This window comes from Pundamilia nyererei, unplaced genomic scaffold (assembly GCF_000239375.1).
Source record: "Pundamilia nyererei isolate P.nyererei 1_Seehausen unplaced genomic scaffold, PunNye1.0 scaffold00047, whole genome shotgun sequence".
NCBI classification, from domain to species: Eukaryota; Metazoa; Chordata; class Actinopteri; order Cichliformes; family Cichlidae; genus Pundamilia; species Pundamilia nyererei.
The window spans coordinates 918,299-939,389 of NW_005187448.1; the positions used below are offsets into that span (position 1 = coordinate 918,299).

General features: G+C 41.4%; 1 protein-coding gene across 3 annotated transcripts in view; it reads right to left on the bottom strand.

The window, feature by feature from the left end:
- The window catches only part of camkvl (CaM kinase-like vesicle-associated, like), a 51,708-nt gene that overhangs the window by 19,278 nt on the left and 11,339 nt on the right, over window positions 1-21,091 (bottom strand). For 2 of the 3 annotated variants that reach the window (XM_005732491.2, XM_005732489.2), the window contains exon 1: window positions 20,239-20,498. The exons of the other annotated variant lie outside the window; for it this stretch is intronic. The gene's annotated coding sequence lies outside the window, so the exon portion shown is untranslated. Of the gene's footprint in view, window positions 1-20,238; window positions 20,499-21,091 lie in introns of those variants that run through there. 3 annotated transcript variants of the gene reach the window in all.

A 21,091-nucleotide genomic window follows, 5' to 3' on the forward strand; every position in this document is an offset into this window, starting at 1 on the left:
TTTTTCTGAGTGTGTTTGTGTAAGTAACTTTCTGACAAAAACTGACTTCATCCATGAGTCGGACACATACTGTGGCATACAAAATCACACACAGACGAGGAGCGAGCACTTCCTCCAGAGCGGAATGGAAAATCACAACAGAGCTCCACATGACAGTAAGTGAGAGCGAGACAGAGTAAAAGGGAGGTGAGTAGAGGATCATAAGCAAGTGAAAAAGTAGACTTCATGAATATATTATGCAAATCTATTGCATAAAACATGTTGGTGCATTTACACGTTTATAGTTTCTTCTCTCTCATAAAAGAGGAACTGTAAAAAATACATTTATACCAACAAAAGCCTGAGCCCCCACCTCCCCCGTTCGCTCTCCCTCGCCCTCTATTCATTCACTCCAAATTGTGGTTTTATTCATGTTGTGTTGCCTTGTCTGTTTTAATGCCTTCCTCTTTATATAAATACAAGTATTACGATGCAAAAACGTTGCTAATCTTGTTAAAGAAAACCCGAAGGCCTGATGGTAACGGGAAAATTGGGAGCTGGAGTTAATAAAATCACTGCTGTTCAGAAATACGGTAAACAAAGTTTAAAGGTAACGTGTCTAGATTTGAGCTGAATGCATAAACGCTGCCGTGACGTGTTTTCTATGGATTTTAACATTATAACATTTACATTATGTGCATGAGTCAGTTTTTCTGAACTGCAAATGTCTGTAAAAGATCTCATGGACATCGATAGCTGTTGAAACATTTCAGTGTCGATCAAGTCGGAGGACCAGCTGACAGACCAACTGTTAGTTTAGCTGGCAAACAACTTGGTGGTGCATCTTGTACTTTGCTTGACATTTGGTTACCCTAATCGATTGCTCAGCTGTTTGCTGTGACCAAGGTCAAAACAAATGCTACATTCAAAAAATCCTACGTGTTTAATCTTTGGATACTGTTTCGCAAAGATGCAAATATGACAAGGTGGGCAACTCCAGACCTCCAGGGCCGGTGTCCTGCAGGTTTTAGATGTGTCCTTGATCCAACACAGCTGATTCAAATGACTAAATGACCTCCTCACCATGTCTTGTAGTTCTCCAGAGGCCTGGTAATGAACTAATCATGTGATTCAGGTGTGCTGACCCAGGGTAAATGGTAAATGGCTTGTATTTACTAGTCCCCATGGACCCCAAAGCGCTTCACACATCCAGCCATCCACACATTCACACACTGGTGATGGCAGCTACATTGTAGCCACAGCCACCCTGGGGCGCACTGACAGAGGCGAGGCTGCCGGACACTGGCACCACCGGGCCCTCTGACCACCACCAGTAGGCAACGGGTGAAGTGTCTTTCCCAAGGACACAACGGCCGAGACTGTCCGAGCCGGGGCTCGAACCGGCAACCTTCCGATTACAAGACGAACTCGCGACTCTTGAGCCACGATCGGCCTCAAGATCTAAAACCTGCAGGACACCGGCCCTCGAGGCCTGGAGTTGCCCACCCCTGTATTAAAGGGTTCACCTAAGGTTTTGTGTCATTGATAAGGATGTTGAGTATAAGTTATATGTGAACCTTAAACTGTGTGTTGTAATAGGTGTACATTATAGTACCATTTTATCCATCCATCCATCTTTTTCTGCTAAAGCAGAATTACCTCCACCAGCCATTCCAGGGAAACACTGAGGTGAGGTGTTCCCAAGCAAACTGAAAGAATTAACCTCTCCAGTGTCTACTGGTTCTGCCATGAACCTCCTGCCCATGGGAACGACTCACATATCAGGCATCCAGGAGGCATCCTAGTCATATGCCTGAGCCACCTCAATGTAGATCTGTTTCTTGGCTGCTTAAACCGGCGTATATTTAACCGGTATTATAATGGACTGAAATTCTTGACTTTCCCAAATAATCAGTAACTATCTGACTCATCACCAGAAGTGAAATGCAATAGCCTTCTTTCCAGGGGCAGGTGTTGGTTGTATGAAATCAAGTCAAATGTTTAATTATTTTTCTGAGAATTTTGGCCTTTTTCCCCCACTAATCTCGTATTTCTTTCCCAGGAAGTCAAGATGTCTAAAAATGCTCACCCATGTGGGGATTAGTGCTTGGAAACTGCCAGCCTTACACTATAATGAACACAGGGAAAAGGACCTTTCAGACAACACTGATTTGTAATTGTAATTCTGTCAGCCTGACATTAACACAAGAGCATTACAAGCAATGTTTAGAAGCTGTGGGCTCCATTTGTCTGCTCTTATTTTGTCAGTAAATTTTCTGATTCTACAATAGGACATCTGCACAAATGAAAAACATCAACCATTACCAAAGCTCGGCCGGCAGCACTCTTGGGGCATCAAGCATTTTATCATCAGTTTATTACATTTGTGCACTCACTAAAACGCATCGACACAAAAACCAAATCAGAGTCAGAGTCTCTGTTGAGACCAAGTGGCTTGTTGAACTTCACTTCTGTGTTTTCCAGCATTAATCAGAGCTTACAATGTAACAATAAAAGTGTGTGACACATTCTTCAAGTGTGTTATTAATTGGAGCTACTATACAACGCTTCCTCTTGATTGTGCTGTGTCTGTATCTTTGTCAGAGCAATAACCTCAGAACAGCAATTACAGAAATGAAAAATCAACAACAAGCCAAAATGTTTTATTAAGGGTTTCAGTAATGCATGCCAGTGTGGAATCACACACTTAATGTTCACGCTTCCCTGCTAGGAAACATTTGCAAAATGCTCCAGTGCCAAACACAGAACCAAGAATTAAACGTCGCCTGTCAGCTCCTCACCCCGTCACACCGTGTCGACATGAAATGCTCGATCAAGCCAAAAGGACAGAGAGAGGATATGTTTCATGAGTTTGGGATCATGAAGGGATGCCGTAATACTCATAGGAAGACATGCAGGAAGCTTACGTGACGATCTTTTAGGCAGCGTGCAAGTGTGTACTGTACATGTGTATTTGTGACTGGGTCACCAGGGAGGAGCAACAACCTCTGTCAAGTGGTTTTCCTCTAAAAAATACACAATGTGTCAAAACGCAGCTCCCTCTAGGGCCATGAGCTGATGCAACTTTTATCAACCAACGTGAATTCTCTGCGTGTGTTTGGGGCACTTTTGGTTACACTTAATCCACTTTCAGATGCTCAAGAGATGCTTATGTGGAGAGAGAGCTGACACACACACACACACACACACACACACACACACACACACACACACACACAAATCCCTCTTCAGTCTTTGACAACACATACAGAACCACAAATGTACCTACCCAAACACCACCTACACGCACTCAGACACACAAAAGAAACACACATGCACACGTACTTTGCCACTGGACTTGTTATTATTCTCAGGTGAATAAATTAAACTGCAAAACCTTCTTTCCCAGCATCCATCGGTGTATGTGTCAGTGCGGACGTTAATGTTTTTGTGGGTATCTCCATTGATCACGACTGCATTAATTCATTCCTTTTGTGACCAAACATGGCCTTTGGACGCACCGCACAGAGTGCCTCTCCAAAAACCTGGACTTCAAATGAGAGGCTCAATCCACACCTCGCTTTGCAGGCACACACGCGCACATACACACCCACACACAATGCACACATACAGTAAACAAACTAAGACACAGTAAAAGAGACACGTAAAGATGTGCACAAAATCGAATGAAAAAACAAACATTTCTTGCTGGTTTTCCCGACCCGGCTGTTCTGCTAATTTTCATCAAAGCAACTGACTCCTTTTGCTCACTCCCCTCGCTTTCTCCTCCTCTGTTTACATCACGTGTTGCATGTCTACTGACTATGATGCCAGATAGTGATAGATTGAAGTAAATGTGCCTGTACGACCAAGAACAGAAGGTCACTTTGCTGTTGTGCATCAAAATAGCCCGTGTGTCTCATACAGTTATCCAAAGATTCTTCTTGACTGTTTTGAGCCAAACCTCGATCAATAAAAACTTCAGCAGGGAATATGAAATACAGCCTGTCGTGAGCTGTAACTCCTGGATCGACTGCAAGATGTTTTTAAAAAAAGGTTCCAAGCAGCGCTCTATTATGGTGACTTCATTTCATCAGTTATTAGACAGGAACAAAACATCTTGTGGCTGTAGATGGGCGCTTACTTTCATTACAGTAGCCTTTTATTTATTTATTTTTGCTAAATAATACAGTTGATGGTATGTTAAGCCTCACATTTCTGAATATTCCAGTGCATGTTAACCTGAAACAATCTGTTCAGCTTTTCCTCTCAGCCAAATTTGGCTTCTCATTATCTTCCCATGGGTTGTCTGTGAGTTTTCAGATTCTTAGTTTGTGCGAGGTGGCCGTAACATTTCTCCACTTCTGCAGTAATCTGCATCCCGAAGGCTTATCCCTCACACAAGCACGCATAGCTACATAATTCAATTCGAAACAAGGGGCATTTATAATTAAAAGGACAAAGGATGCAGCTGTTACATTTTAAATTTATTTATTATTTTTTGCAAATGGAAATGGTGATAGCCGATTTGTGATGTGATGATATGAAAATATTATATCAGAAATGAGTTTAAGCAGAAACCAAACACCATACCTTTGCTATAATAGAGGCACCTATTATGTACCATCTGAATGCAAATGCACAACCACTTGCACGCGTGCATGTCTGTGTGTGACTTGGACAAGCACAAGACTTGCGGTTGCTTGGTCTCAAGGTTTAAGTGGGTGAGACAGGGGTTAAGCGATGAGATAAAAAAAGATAATCAAGATGGGAAAAAAAGAGAAATAAGAGGCAGCAAGGGAGAGGATGATGAGGATGATATATGGCTGCTAGCATGATCCAGTTTGGGCATATATTCAGGACAGATACGTAACTGCACACAGATGGCTCCTCCCCACACACACAGACACAGGTCAGAGAACCAGCACTTTTGTACTTGTATTGCACTCATAGTTAGACCACATCAGCCATGTATATATATATATTTATATACACACACACACATAATAAAAAGGTTCTACAGAATTTGTCTGTAAATTTATTACATTCATTTTATTTTGTATTGTGTTGCTGCCTGGCACATTTTTTCTTCTGTTACTGCATATCTTCCCAAGTCATGTAAGGATATAATAGACTGAAATAGATTTTTTAAAAAGCAGTGTCTCTCAGGCTGGCAGACTTTTATTGTACCTTTTAAGCTTCAACTTGTTCATAGGATTCACAGTAAGTGATGACTGGTAGAATTAGCTTGAGGCTAATGCAGGCTACATTCTTAGCTTTGTGCATCTGTATGAAATATTAACCACATCCTCTAATGGGATTTCATTTGAAAATCTGGATATACATTGTATTCAACATAATGTCTGACTTGTACGCTTGTCACCACAATCAGGAGCGGATGACGATGAATGGGAAGGAAAAGATAGAGAGGGAAATGGGAGGCGGGCTATTGTGGTCAGAATGACAGCGATCCATTTGAGATGCCTCCAAATTAATTTTGGAAAATTTTGAGAAGTGATTGTACTCTGGTATTGGATAAGAGCCTTTACTGAAATTATTCACAAACTTTAATTTCTTATTTTCAAGACAGAAAAAGCACACAAAACAATGAGGCCTGAATTGATGAGACAAACAGACACAAATGGTGTAAAATAGACTACTTCTGCAGACCTGTCACAAGGCCGTCTTTAGTGGTTAGATTTACAGTGTAGATGAAGGCTGAGGATTCAGGTGACCCTGAATCCTTACTTAGTTATGCTGCAATAGGTGTAGACTGGTGGGGGACTCCCATGATGCACTGAGTATTTCTTCTTCAGTCACCTTCCTCACTCACTGTATGTTAGTACACCTCTCTGCATTGAGTCATACTTGTTATTAACCTCTGTCTCTCTTCCACAGCACATCTTCTATCCCGTCTTCCTTCTCTCACCCCAACCAATCACAGCAGATGGCCCCGCCCCTCCCTGAGCCTGGTTCTGTTCTGTTCTTCTTCCAAAGGGAGGTGAGTACCCTACTGGCCAACACCAGTAGGGTAAAGTGTCTTGCCCAAGGACACATCGACCAGGACAGAGAGCCCGGGGATTGAACCAGCAACCTTCCGGTTACAGATGTGCTTCCCAACACCACGTGAGCCACGTTCGCCCCAATTGAACTGAGGCAAGAGAGGGTTATTTGTCCACATATGACACAACTCCATGGACTATTAATGACAGCTCAAGCCTTCCAACAGCAGCACAAACCACACTCTGTCTAATGACAAATGGCAGCCAGCTATTAAAGGACGAAACCATTATTTACTCACAGGTGAGTTTACCAAATTCCAACATTACACCATCTATATACAACAAGCACTCTCTTAAATAAATGTATATATTTTACTACTATTTATTAACAATTACATATTTTTTTTCTTAACCTTACACCAAAAACACCAAAAACCCATGTACAGACGTTCCCCACACTCTCTTAACTCATGGCCTCTCTGCAACCTTTAAAAGGTTTAATTTGGTCAAACAGCCTGGACAGGACACCAAAAAGACAGGTGAGTAATCACATCTCAGCAAGAAACTTCTTTACACATAAATATTCCCCAGAGAGACAACAGCAGACTGTATTTGCTCCTGGTAACGATTCTTTTCTCCTCACAGGGAACCGCCACACTTCTTAATGAGGAGCAGCTGTGCAGGTCCTGGAACAAAAGGCTACCTGCTAATGATTAAAATACTCAATACACATCCAATAAATAATTGAACTTCTTGTGTGCAAATGGTTGTAGGTGTGCAAATCTATGCTTAAAGTGCGGTGCCAATTAAAGTTCTAGTTAAAGTGCATTCAACAAAGTGCAAAGGTGCTCATAACGTGCTGTACAAGTTACCAGAGTCAAAATGGTACCGGTGTGGAGACCAAATGAAGCTGGCTGCTGGTTTCCTGTAGCAGTGACGTACGCAGCCAATCCTGTTTAAAAGGATTCTTTTGAACTAGGGAATTAATAATTCAAGTTTAGCCAAACATATTGCAACTCATTTCCAGCCGTAGAACTGAATTAACTCAACCAGATGCACTATTCGCTTTATCCATGTAAGCATACGTTATAAATAAATGAAGCAGGAAGCTGGTATAGATGCCAAACAGAAGAATGTATTGACCACAAGGTGCTAAATCCTTTTAAGGCCCATATATTCAAATGCATTCCTGGAATAGTCAGAAAAGATGTTATAAAGTACCTGAAGGAGATGTTTGTTGAAATGAGGGAGGAAGAAGCAAAGAGGGTTAATTGAGTGCGAAAGGAAGCGAGAAGGAAAGAACTCTAGTGGGAAAAAAGAATAAACATTCGTGCTACACTAGCATTCGGGGGATAAAACACGACTGTGATAAAGATGACAAGAAAAAGGAAGAATGAAGGATGGAGGCAAACATGGAAGATGACAGATGTGAAAAGTGTGAGGGAGTCAAAGCGAGAACTCTTCCGTGAGAAAGTCAGGAATGTGCGTATGTGTGCAAGGAGGAGAAAAGAAAAACACTTTTGTGAAATATTCAGTGCGATAAAAGACTTATAGAAGCAAAATCCCCTCCCCCGAGAGAGAGAAAGGAGAGGAAGAAAGGGGAGGAGGAGCAGAGAAGAGGAGGAGAAGGGAGCAGTGATTGAAGTTTTGGATAAGAGTCATAAGGCTGGAGACCATTTCAACAGAGGTCTCGGCTGTGAAGCTTTGTGTAGGACTGTCAGGGCCTTCTCTATTTTTAAACAGTGAGTGGGTCCTGCTCACACCTTATAGCATCAGTATACCTGTCGAGCTTACTGGAGGTAACTTCATGTAGAAATTTGCTGCTAGATGATAGTTTTTGTGGAGAAAACAACTTCCAGTTAAATAATCATGAGCTCTTTGTGTTTTCACTGGCACTATTTTCTCAGGGAGACAAAAGTGCAAATACAACCGCAGTTCACACACTGAGGTTCCCTGTCTCAACATACAGCTTTAGGAAACTGGGAATTATATATGTGTTTGGTCGAATATGTCAGAGGAATTGCTTTTCGGATCAGGTTTATTGGCAAGTCTCTGTGATTGCAGCAGCCATGGCTGAAAGCTGTGTAGTGTCAGTCCATCCATCTCTCAGAATGTAAGTGTCCTTCTCATGGATTCTTTAGGAATACCTTAAAGCATTTTGGACACAAATATTGACATGAACGGAATGATTTTTGGTGTTCAAAGGTCCAGGTCACTGCCATCCTTGCCACAAGATATTATATATGATTATAAAATATTATAAAAGCAACATGTCTTGTTTTGGGATTTGAGTAAGATACACTTGCAATGTACACTATATGGACAAAAACACACATACAGGAGCTGCTTAGCCATGAGAGTCTTTGTGCTGATGTTAATGCCAGAGGAGGTTTGTAGCACTGCAGCTGGCAACCCCGCTCTACAACCTTACACAAACTGCCACTTGCTGAGCTGCTGTGGTTCCTAAACATTTCCAATTCTACCGCTTACAGATCACGAAATATCTAAAAGACATTTCACAAACTGACTGGCTGCAAAAGTGGGATCGTATTACAATACCATACTCAAACTCTGTGAGCTTTTCAGAGCAAGTCATTCTATAGCAAAAATGTTTGTAAAAGCAGCCTGCGTGGCTCGGTGTTTAATTTCATACACATGTGGCAACGGGACTGAAAACAGCTGAATTCAAAGAATAATCTAACTCCTGGCATGGAAGAGTCAATATATTGGTCTGTTGCCTTGTTCTGGACAAAAAAAAATGAATGTAATTGTCATCAGCCTGAGCTGTAACTTATGTTGTTTCAGAACAATAATCATTTCATGATCCATCTAAACGAAGTGCTTTAAGTTGCCAAAACTGAGCTTTGAAAGCGTCATACTTCGTTTGCCAGCTGTAGCGCAGCCAGAAACATTGTGGTGGCATAAAGACTTAGGTACTGTATTATTTTGCTGAAATTGGCAACGATTACCATTACATTAATTCACTCTTACAGGCAGCAGTACAAACAAACTGAAAATAAAATCATAACACCTCGTGAAGGCCACGGGGACAGCCTGGCACTCGCCAGCAAGCAAAACAGTTGGACCACAGAATGAAAATAGCCTACCTGTGATGACGACACTGCTAGTATTTGAATCATTTTACTACGATCCAGTTTTGTGAGTTGTCTTTCAGTGAGGGCACCTTTATTCAGCTGATAGTTTGAGAAGAGGCTCAGTTTGGCATGTAAGGTGTCATGGCTTTAAAACTAGATGCTGTGTTGGGGGACAAATCTCCTTTAAAGTATACACATGATGGAAATCAAGCCATCAAGTCTAAGAGCATTCCTTCCCTCTTTACATATCCTTTTGTTTAAAGCTAACAGAAACAACGACATCTCTGGATAACAGTGGTTATTATGGGAGCTAAAAGTTAAAGTGGAATTTGACAGGTGGGTGAATCCTATATTCTGCTCTAGGGAGGTACTGCATGGGAATAAGACACATAATAATAGCCTAACATGAATGTGCTATTTCCGTTTATTGAATAGCACTTGCTGCCCTGACCCCTGAATACTCTGGATCTCTTCCTCCTCGCCTGGACTTTCTTGCTTATAGCTAGAAAATGAACTTATACCAGACTGACTTCTTTTCCTGGGAAATACACCAAGTCTGTCTTTAGCTGGCACTCATGCATTGCCATATTTTACCACTTAAAACAAATACCCTTGATCCTCCTCATCAGAGCTAACTATATATATAAGCACCATGACCGCACCTTTATTGACATCTGCAACACAAACATGTGACATGGATGAGAAGGAAAAAAGAACAAGTGCTGACTGAACCATCTCCTTGGCTCTAACTGGAAAGACCGTCAGGCTGCTTCAGGATCAAGTTCGATTGTTCCATCAAGTTCTACCTTTGTCTGAGAAAAGGATAACAAATAAGCTGTTGTATAAGAAGGCCCAGGAAGGGTCTTCAGCCAGTGTTAGTTTCTCACATTGCATTTGAACAGAAACTTTAATTCTGTTAATTAAAGAAATTTGTTGGAGGAGGTATTTAACAACTATAGAAACTCAGCATTAAGGAAGCAAGCAGTGACTACACGGTGGGTCTTTTTCCCCGTCAGACCTGCTGCCCCAAAATTAAACAGACTTTCCATGAATGTAGAGTGAATTCATTTACTCTACAATCATGGACACACCTAGAACAAAAGAATCACATTCACATACCCACAGCTTAAACACACACACACAGGCTCTATAAATACAGTGAGGAGGTAATGTTCATCTTGTAAAGTAGGCGGATTAACTGGAACCAGGTCAGAGCAAAGGCAGAGTATGCTCTAGCTTTTCTCCAATTTAGCTGCTTTCTCACCATTTTTCTTGCTATTGCTGTGTTTTTGATGAGCCAGACTGCAATAGTTATCTCCTGCTCCCCCGCAGCTACTTGTTTCTTCGCTCAGTGCCATGTCTCTTTAAAGGCAAGCAAGAGACCACTTGTCAATATTTGTGAGGGTTTTCAATTTTGTGAATGGATTATGCAGCATGCATACTGACATGTTCAATTATTCAGCCATTAGACTATATACACTTTTCTCTTTTTTTCAGTTTTACATAACAAGAGCACTAACAGTGCTTTCTCTCTGGATAAGGACAGAGTGGAGATAAATAGCTGGAAGCAGGATCTTGCCAATGTATCATTAATATAAACGACATTTTCTTTGATGAGCTCGGTTGTGTATCATTGGCACAAACAAAGCACCAATGTGCTCTATTTCACACTAACCTTTAAACTGGATTTTCCAACATAATAATTACAAAAACAACAATTCTATAAGTATTTTTCCATCCTGTCTAGGATAGAAAAATACTTCCAAGCTTGGATTGTAAATCATGTAGATGCACCTGCTTAAAGCGAGTGAATATGTGAAAGGAATGAGTAGAAGATTTTAAGGCCAGGCATATCTGTTACCATCAATACCTTTCAAAATCTGAGTGTCTCTTACTGAAGGCTAGATGCATTAAAGTAATCACCGGGGAGCCTCTGTAATGGAGCAGAGTGAGAGAGCATAGCATGAGCACAGACAACAAAGAGGGGAAGCCAAGAAAAAGTAAAAGCCAAAGGGTAAGGAAAGGAAGGAGATATGGTTGGGTGACAAGAGGATGAGGAGAAGGCTTGATTTTCATCCCATGAGTCATTCAGAATATAAAGAATGAACTTCACTGAGGAAATCTGCCTCTGTTTCTAACCATCTCAGTATTAAACTCATCCATCCTAAGAGAGGGCAATATAGAGAAGAGAGAGGAGGGAGGAGGAGCGAGATACTGGGAGAATCTGCGTCTGCCGAGCAGTCATCTTTCACCTGTAGCTAGCAGAGACTTTGGCTTGCATAATGCAATGTGAGGATAAACCCTCTTTTATGGCCAGCTGAGCCAATAAATCTGGATCAGTTCTGAACTCCCCCCACCATCCCACCGTGCCCGTAGTTGTCTGTCGGCTGCTGAACGATCCAAAAGCGATTCCTAATTTCTTTATTTGTAATTCTTCTTGAAGCTGCCTTGAAACTAAACACTACACATTACATGCATCCATGCATTCGGCCACAGTGCAGAAAGTGGAGACACTCAGTGTGTCCCCTCTGGTGTAATGAAATCAGCACTTCAAATTTACCTTATTTTCCCAGTATGCTTAATTGCCTGCATCTGTCTCCCTCTACGCCAACCGTTCCCTCTGGTTCAAAGTCCCTAACATAATTGTTTTCAATTAAAATGTGCTGTGCTGCAGCTGTCCTTAGCCTGCTCGAGCTATAGTGCTATTCAGGGGGACAGTTACCAGGATGTGAGGGGTAGTAGCACTGGCAGCCATCATTACGATCAGATGGGGAGCAACAGTTGAAGGCCTGATGATGCAGTGGCTTGTTGGATCCATCGTTACGACAGCTTGGGGTGTTACATAAGGGGTGATGCAGACAGGGCTGGTGAAGGAAGAACAAGTGATGAATCCCAAATAGGGCAAGCAATAAATGAGTGTTCCTTATGATGACGAGGAAGTAGTAAATGACACTTATGGGAAAGTTTGATGGTGCTTCTGGATTTTCTTTATAGTCTCATCTTTACAGCGGTGAAGGACTACAGTCGGTGAGGTGGGGAACTTTCTGTTTTCCATTTGCACCCTTTGTGTCATTTTCTGATCTGTGCCCGTTTGCTGGCCCAGATTCTAGCCCAGTTTTGACTCTTTTTTTGCTGAACTCAAAGAAAATGTTGGGCCCCGGTTTTAGCTCTGTTCAGTCTTCACTAGCACGAGTAAAACCCCGACGAACAGGTGAGTGGGCTCAGATAAGGCAAAATTGGGCCACATGATGTATGTTAGAGATTGCTGCTTGGCCTCCAGAGGGCTATTTGGTGGAGGGAAAACGACACGAGTTTCATTGTCTCCCCACTTCGTCCCACAAGACCGGTGCAGTTCTTCTCACAGCAGTGTAATGACATAGATAAATATGAAGAAGTAGAGAAAATATGAGACAGAGGAAAGTGAGAGCAGGCCTGAGGTTGAAGAGAAAGATGATCGAAGAGAAGCTGAGAAAGGAAATATTAGGAAAAGCAAAAAGAAAAGAAATGAGGGGAAGAGGAGATGGAAAAATGACAGATGAAGACGCAGACGACAATATACACAGGATCTTGTAATGAAAGCCGCTCTAATGAAGTACTCTCTCTGTCTGTCTCCATTCTGTCTGTATTACCCTTCGCTCTAATCTATCTTTTTCTTTCCATGTCCCCCCTTTTTCCCTGTCGCTTCAAATCCCTCTCTCTCTTTTCCCTCCAACACTGGAGAGCACCGGGGACTGGATAACTCATTACTAATTCATAGTTTCTCTCCACATATTACAAGGCCTTGAATACTGGTTAATTAAGTATCCCACAACAAAGTGAAGAAAAACCACCTTTTATCTGTATGATTAAGCTGCCTGCAAACATCCAGCCTTGAGAGGGTCTCTTGCTTGTCTTTTCAAGTTGGTATATTTTAGTGCAAAAGTCAGATATCTTTGAGAAAGGTCAGCAAACATGCTGTGTTTTCTTACTGAGGGTAATTCTTAGCGAACTTTTGAAACACTGAGAAGAAAGCAGTGTAGATTAGATGTGTTGCTATCGCCTTGGGTAAAATGAATAGACTTTATTAAAATGAAATGAAGTCATATATAAGCCATAAAACAACACCATGCATAAAACACCAGAGTAATGAGAAAGCATATTTACAGTGTTATTGTGTAACATTTCAGGAAGTATACACTTTCTCTGTTTGACCCTCTCTATAAGTAAACCTTGGACTTAATTTCATCAGCGCAACACGGCTCATCTTACATTGCAGTAAATTGGTCACATTTACGAGAGCTTATCCATCTCGTTCTGTCCTGATGAGTCAGTGAGGATTTTGCAGGGTTACGCTGGCACAGGTTGACAGAAGGTATCAGACGCATTGGTAGAATTTTATTGATTCTTTTAGTCAGAGTTTTAAATGTTGTGTTTTCTCTGTTTTTCTGATGTTTTTTACCACTGCAGAGAGGAAAACACATGTATGTGTGTGTGTAGGTGCGTCTGTTTATGTGGGGAACACAGCTGTTCCTTCCTTGGAGTTTTGGATTGGTAAACTGTGGTGAAACTCTTTTATTATCTCTGAATCGACATTTTAGATATTTCCAGAGGAATTTGGCTCAGATTTGGCGAACACGTTGCTGGGCCAAGGATTTGGTTTTGGCATAAATATTTTGGCTGCAGTTTATCCACTTTTTTTTTTTTTTCCCCAGGGTTTGATTTACAAATGCACAGCATGACAATCTATACAGCAGGCACTTTATTTTTTATTTTCTACAGTTAAGTAAGATCAAGCAGACTACTGAAAACTATTCAATGTGTTTCTTAGCTCCACTGGGAGTGAGGATGAAGGACAGCATTAAAAATGAGAATATCAGAGGGACAGCTCAGGTTGAGACAAAGTTTGAGAGGCAAGGCTGAGATGGTTTGGACATACACAGAGGGATAGAAGATACTGGACAGAGGATATTGAGTAATGCACTCGCAGGCAGGAAGGAAAAAGGGATACAACAGAAGAAAATGCAGAGAGTTGGTGTAACAGAAGAGGATGCCGGGGTGAGATGGAGGCATATGAGCCGCTCTGGTGAGCCCTAAAGGGAGCGGCCGAAAGAAGAGAAAGGAGAGAAAGTGCCTCAGCTTCTTCCATTTGCAGGTTAGCAGTTTGTTTGCTTGTTTCTTTTAGAATGACATCTCCCGGTTCTGCTGTTTATAACTGCCCCCTTTTATTGGCTAGGAAGGAATCAGATTTCAAGAAAAATATCTCATTGCCATTCAATGTGACGGACAGCAAGTTTGGGTGAAGCTGCTTCTCACTTCCCACTTCAAGCACTTCCCTTTCCAACCTGCAGCAGCCATATCGATTGACAGTCATAGATTACATATAAGATACAGACGTAACATCCATAAACTGTGTCACACAGGCTGAGATAGTCTAGCTGATAATTAAAGTTCTACAACTGTGGTTTGTTTTCCCCCTTGCTGAGGTTCATTTGTGCAGATATGAACACAGTAAGCACAGATGTGGCCTGAAACAACTGCAAATAAACTCCAGAATTACTAAGTTTATGGTGTGAATGTGATCTGACCTCGATCCAAACTAACTGCACGGTGTATGCTCTGAGATAAAGAACATCCCATAGCCACGTATGCTTTGTATTCTGGGATGTCTACTATAGATGTGCAAAGGTGTGCACAGGCTGGCAACTAGCTGTAAAGTAAACTTCATTCTTCATTTTCTCCAGTAGTCCACAGCAGCTTTTTCCTGCATTTATGTTTGCTGCTCCCACCCAGACACATCTGTCCAATGAGCAGACTCAACATTCTCACATGGTTCGTAGTGGCAAACTACTCTCCCTCTCTATGTGAAAAGAAACCAAATCACTGGGAAAAGCTATAAGTTTACAAACTTTAACTGATTTGGTCCAGAGTAAACAACCTATAGATGTGAAAATGCTAGAATCTCCCTCACAGACACTGGAGTCCAAATAAACGCTTTCTTTATCTCATAGCAGACCATATTATTTATGAGATAATTCCTTTAAATAAAAATCCTCCATAGGGTGCCAGCAGCACAAACACAGCTGACAGGTCCAGTTCAGTAGCGGTGACAGCTCAGCTACAGCTGCCAGTGTCAGCACACCTGTCAATCAAAACCAAATTTTAAGTACTGCACAGGATAGGTTATAGAAAATATTAACAACAGAGAGTTGTTACTAAAGGGGAAATTAACTATAGAGATGAGTCTATTTTTTGCACCTGGCTGTAAAAATGCTGCGTGGACATGCAGAAGTTTGGCATTACAACGACGTGGGTCATTGGAGTCACTCGAGTGGCCATTAAAATAACTGATTTTGGCACTTCTACAGTGGCTTTATTTGTCAGCCTTGAGCTTACCACTTGTTAACAACAGGTTGGAATATTAATATTAAGCCTTTCTCTGTTAAGGACAAATATTCTGAGAAATGTTCAGCCATCCAATCCAGTTGACAGCAGCAGATCTCAGGTTGTAGATGACATCTGTGATTTTAGTATAGACAGTGCCCTATTATATCATATAATACTGTATATACTTTAGTACAGCATATACTACATACCTTTTTATGAACTGAACTTAAATTCAGATGAAATTTGTGGTCTGGTCTATTTGAGCATCAGTTTATTAATTGTCATGCACAATAACTAGAATATTAATCTCACAAGGGGAACTGCATCTGATGAAACATCAGGCATTTCATTTGGATCGCCTGCGTTAGCTGTACATTAACAAATGAATAGAATATGCAGTCACCGTGCAACCCAGTATCACGGCAAAAGAAACACCGGTCCACCATGTCCATTTCACACTTTGCCTCTCCAAAACATGGAGAAGATGTATTTCCAGCAAGGAGAGATAATATATGTAAAGCCATGAAGCTGGTAGTGAGCTAAAAACATATTAAGTACAGTCCATGGTAATTGTGAGAAATGAATAAGCTAGTCGGCTAATATGTCCATATATGTAAATGTGTTAATAATGTCTGTTTAAACATTTTCCTGTGATTATTTTCATGTTGGCTTGAAATAAAGCGTCTCTTCTGCACGTGTGTACATTTCATGTTTGGGAGAGGCAAAGTGTGAAATGGACATGGTGGACTGGTGTGTCTATTAAATGCTTTGCTGTGATATCAGGTTGCACCATGGCATCAGACATTGGGCATTCTGAAGCTGCAGTGTTGGCTTAAGTTACCATATCTGGATAAAAAGGTGAGGTGCTAGGTTATTAGTTGAACCTGGCAAGCTTGGTTAGCAAACCACATCTATAGCATGGGCACATTGCACAGGCTAATTAGCATGAAGTAAACTAGATAACTGAAGTAACATTGTGCATAGGTTGATTACACAGAAGTTCATGTTATATGCATATGTCAGCTAATCCCATTGAAACTGTTCTAAAAGGTGACAAATGCAGAAGAGAGGTCCAGCTTGGTGACCTGTTTGGGGCTAAAGTAAGCTAGGCTACTGGATACAACTGCTACTACCACTACTGATGTTTCTGTATTATATTACACAGACCACTTTTTTAGTAGTTTTGTTTGCTGCTGCATATTTTATTAAATTGAAAATATTTAGCAAATTGACATCTTTTTCTTTGTTTTTACATATTTTGTGCCGTGTTCAGCCAAGTGCAACAAAACTTGTTCCTTGCACAGAGTCTGTCTCTCTCTCCCTAGAACTCTGTGTGTCTGCAAACCCGTCAATCAAGGCAGCCTGCCCTCGAACTTCACGCTGACCAGTAAAACTCCAGGATAAGTTATAAAATTTTCAGAGGTAACTTTCCATAATGGCCAAAAGCTTTTTTCTGGTTCATTTTCCAGTCCTGTATTCTGCTGCATTAGCCATATATTATAATATGTACTTTTGACACGTTATCATATGTTAGTAATGCTATATATAACTAGACAGACAGACATTTAGAGTTCAGCAAGGGACAGAAGGCTCAGCTGCAGACTCAGAGAGCAGATGACATGGGAGTATGAGAGAGCAGGATGGCAGAAGATGAGCAAGGATGGCAGGACATTAGAAACCTCTGGCACCAAACTCAGTAAAGGAGAAAAAACACAAGCATATGCTGTGTGTGCAGTTTATCCTGAAGCTCATGCTTATGTAACATAGGTAGCATGTGTGCAGGAAAAAAAACAAGTTTTTGATTTGACTATTTGCTGTCAAACTTTTTTCTATCTATTCAACTTTCCGGTAGCCCGGTGTTTGCCACAGACACTGCCAAATTCTTCATGACAACAAGTCCCGGGGGCACGTAAGGATCATTACTGCCTACCAAATATAGTGACAGAGAGCGAACACGAAGGGTCCTTAAAGTCATGTTGATGGATCTCCTGCAACCACCATATATAATCTGTGAGGGCTGCCGTGATGGAAAAGCTCTGTGGTCATGGACATGGCCGTTACAGATTGCACCAAAGTCTGCGACTCTGTTCTGAGCAGCAGACTCAGAGGGAAACATTCAGAATCAACCAGAATCAGAGGGTGTTTACAGCATCCACAGTTATCAGCTACTATTATGGCATACCATTACTTTATAATGGGATATTGATGCCCACAATACACCAGCATCTACCTATTAGGTCAGCTATTGATGAAATCATAAATCTGTAAAATTGCCTGCAGGGGCAGATAAAACCGGATATGCGGCGCTCTCTCCCCAACATTCTCCACCCTTATTAATAAACAACATTTACTTTTTCTATATTTAAGGATTTTCCTTTTTAGTTGCACATTTCCTTTAACCTTTCACTTCATAAAGAAATACTTGGGCTGATGTGTCGGTATTTCAAGCAATCCTTTCTTCTGGTTCAAGGTAAAGCAGAGGAAGCGAAACATACAGTATGTGTTGTGTAACACTGTTTATAACCCACCAGCAAAGTGCACCAATTTTAAACAATCAGTTTCTCATTGAAGAAATGCTAAAATATTTCAAAAACAACATAAAAATACTCGCTTTCATATATTCTGAAGATAAAAAAGAAGCTCACAGCCAAACAAACGTGATCAAATTATAAAAAGGCTCAGTGGAGGTAAAGCAGGTCAGCACTCAGATTTAAACTGTGTCCCCGACAGTTACGTGCCACATAAACTGCACATGACTAAATGTTATATCTCAGTTTTTATGTTACAGTAAGCTGATTTATACGCAACTCGTCGTCCTTGGTTCTGCAAACATTTCTGACTGCATGTCACAGGTCCGCCGGGTGAAAAGCTTCAAAATGAAACCTGACTTTTAAAAGGCAGCGTTCGCTGTTGTCTGGATGCAGGGCACAACCTGAGCCGCAGCTTCCATTATCAAAAAAGCAGGTTGGTGACTGACAAAAAACAACAACGAAAAAAAGTAAATGCACACAGATACACCTGATTACACACATCCCGTGTATCAGTGAAACCACCTTTGTTTGGTTGGGAACGTGAAGTGTTGGCTTGTCAGCTTTTTGGCTTGTCCAGCTAAATCCGAGCACGGCTGCCTTTTCACGATGAACAATACAATGACAAAACTCACAAGCGATGTGAAAGCCTTTTGTGCTTTAGGCTGGAGCTTTTCTCTACAAACTCTAAACGAGGTCTCAAGAGATGCATTAAAAAATTTACAGGTTTAAGGGACAGTGGCCACAAATGAAAGAGCAGCGGGTGGTGAAATGAAGGCTTGGAAGGATGAATGAATAAAGAAATAACTATAACTATATATATAACTATACCGACAGTGCATATTGTGAAGCTGACAGCTCAGCATGCAGGTGTGAACTGTGTGAGATGTGATGCTTGAAACGTTATTTTTTGCCTTGTTACATAAAATCAAAGCGCGCTAAATCTAGAGAGTAAAAGAAACTGTGTTGGGAAATACACAGCAGCCCTTACAAGTCAAATGAGATGAATATGTAAACATCCACAGTTTTTTCCTTGGCCACTGTGTTTGCTTTCTCAGCTCAGCAACCTCTTTTACCCTGTCTCTCTCTGGGGTGCAGTAGTGTAGCAGCATATACATGGATGTCTCTCATGTTTTCTCCACTCTGCCAAATTCAAAATTCAAATTCAAATTGTATTTGTCACGTACACAGTCATACACAGTACGATATGTAGTGAAATGCTTGGACAACTGCTCGTGATCTGCTCCAGCCCACTTTATCAAACTGCAGGAGCTCACATTAATGAAGTTAATGAGGCCAGCAGGGGGTGGCCTCAAAAAAAAAAAAAATTAAATATGATGTACTATCCATTGTGTCTTTAATAAACTCTTTATCGGTTTCAATATATTTGAATACAATTATTCAAACAGTACATTTGCATTTTCTGCCCCTTTTATGAAAAAGTGGTGCTCTGTGAAGGCTGTGACTGGCCACCACATTAAATGATTTCTGCAGTCACTCTCAAAGCATTTGAGCATAATCACTTATTTGAAAAGCCCACTTTAAACGTAATCAGCCGCCTTGATTCAGCATAAAACTCATAATGCTGACTTAGTAAGTGTAGAAATGCATGGTTAGAAAAAGAAAAAACCTGGTAAACCTAGAGCTGGATACGGTTTAGCAGAGAGAGAGAGAGAAAGGATGTGAGGATGAACATGTGAAGGTTTTAGGTTGTTTTTCTTCTAAGGGGGTCTCTTCATTTTACTCAAAACTAATACAGCTGCTGTGCTGGGAGCGTGAACAGGATGAGCTGCACTTGTAAAACACCTCTCTGACGAAGAGCTTTGAACGCTCTCACTTTTCCTTAAGCGTATTTTCCAGACTTTTGTTGTAGAACTGTTTAAGGTTCAGTAGCATGAGGACGAAAACTTAATGCAGCAAGTTACAAACGTCCAACACCGTCGTTTGTTATTACTCTTTAAAAAAGTCGTTGTTACTTGTTAGATGTAACCTGTTCCTTCTGTTTTCATTATGGGGCGAGAAGAAGCCAGTAACACTGTATGAGTCCTGCTGGTTGCCACTTTGGAGATTATCGCTGCAGCTGCTTTACGCACGCTGGCTGCACCGCGCACGTCGGCAGTAACCGAAGAAGCAGCGCGCCAGGAGAAAAGGAAAGAAAGCGTCTCTTTTATCTAATCTTTTATTTAATTACTGCTTCCTAGCAGCCACGCAGGATACAATACGGAGACATGAAATTAATTCGCGTTTGTCATTTGAAGTTTGAAGCCTTACCTTGAGTTGTCGCGGCTCGGAAGAAGTGCGGGTGCGCGTGTTTGAAGCCCCCTGTCCAAAATGGAAAGTATCGTCCTACTTGTTACTTGGGAATAAATTAATGGTTGAATAACACTTAAAATGGCTTTTAAACCGACAGAGTCAGCGAGGTGAACTGCAGCTCCTGCTCTGGCACGACTGTCTGAGAATTAGTTTGCTTGCTTCTGACTGCCGCCCTCCCTCCCACTCGCTCGCTCGCTCACTCACTGTCTCCCACCCATGAGAAATAAATAATCTTTCATCTCTCTCTCTCTCTCCCTCTCTCTATGAGCACAGCAGGTGGGCATCTTTGAATAATGTGAGATCATTTTTAAAGGCTGCTCGAGGCCCAACTGTGTGTCCCGCACTCCTCTCCAAACACTGCGTGCTTTCACGGTTAAACAAAACTGTGCTGATCATAAGATTTTTCTCCGGCTGTCCGGTGTGTGCAGGCAGCGGATTGGGAGTGGCCGGGATTAAAACCGTGGGATTATATCTAACATTCATTTCATCTCACGCACTGGAAGTACGCTGGTGGACAATGACATCAGCCTTTGGCAGACTCAAACAAACAGACAGATTCACGTGGGTAGGGATGGAGAGAAAGACAAGGGAAAGGAGAAAAACAGAACAATGGATGAGAAAACTAGGGAAAGAAAGCCTTTCACCTCTCAGATTGAGCCAAGAATATGAATCTTTATAGAAAATCAATCAAAGCAACGGGGCGTGCGGGGCACAGAGGGTCACCAGGGTGAGATATTCCTGGGGTGAGTGTATTCCTCTGGCTAGTGTGCATGTGTGTGTGAGTGAGTAGTGGATGCATACACAGAGCCAA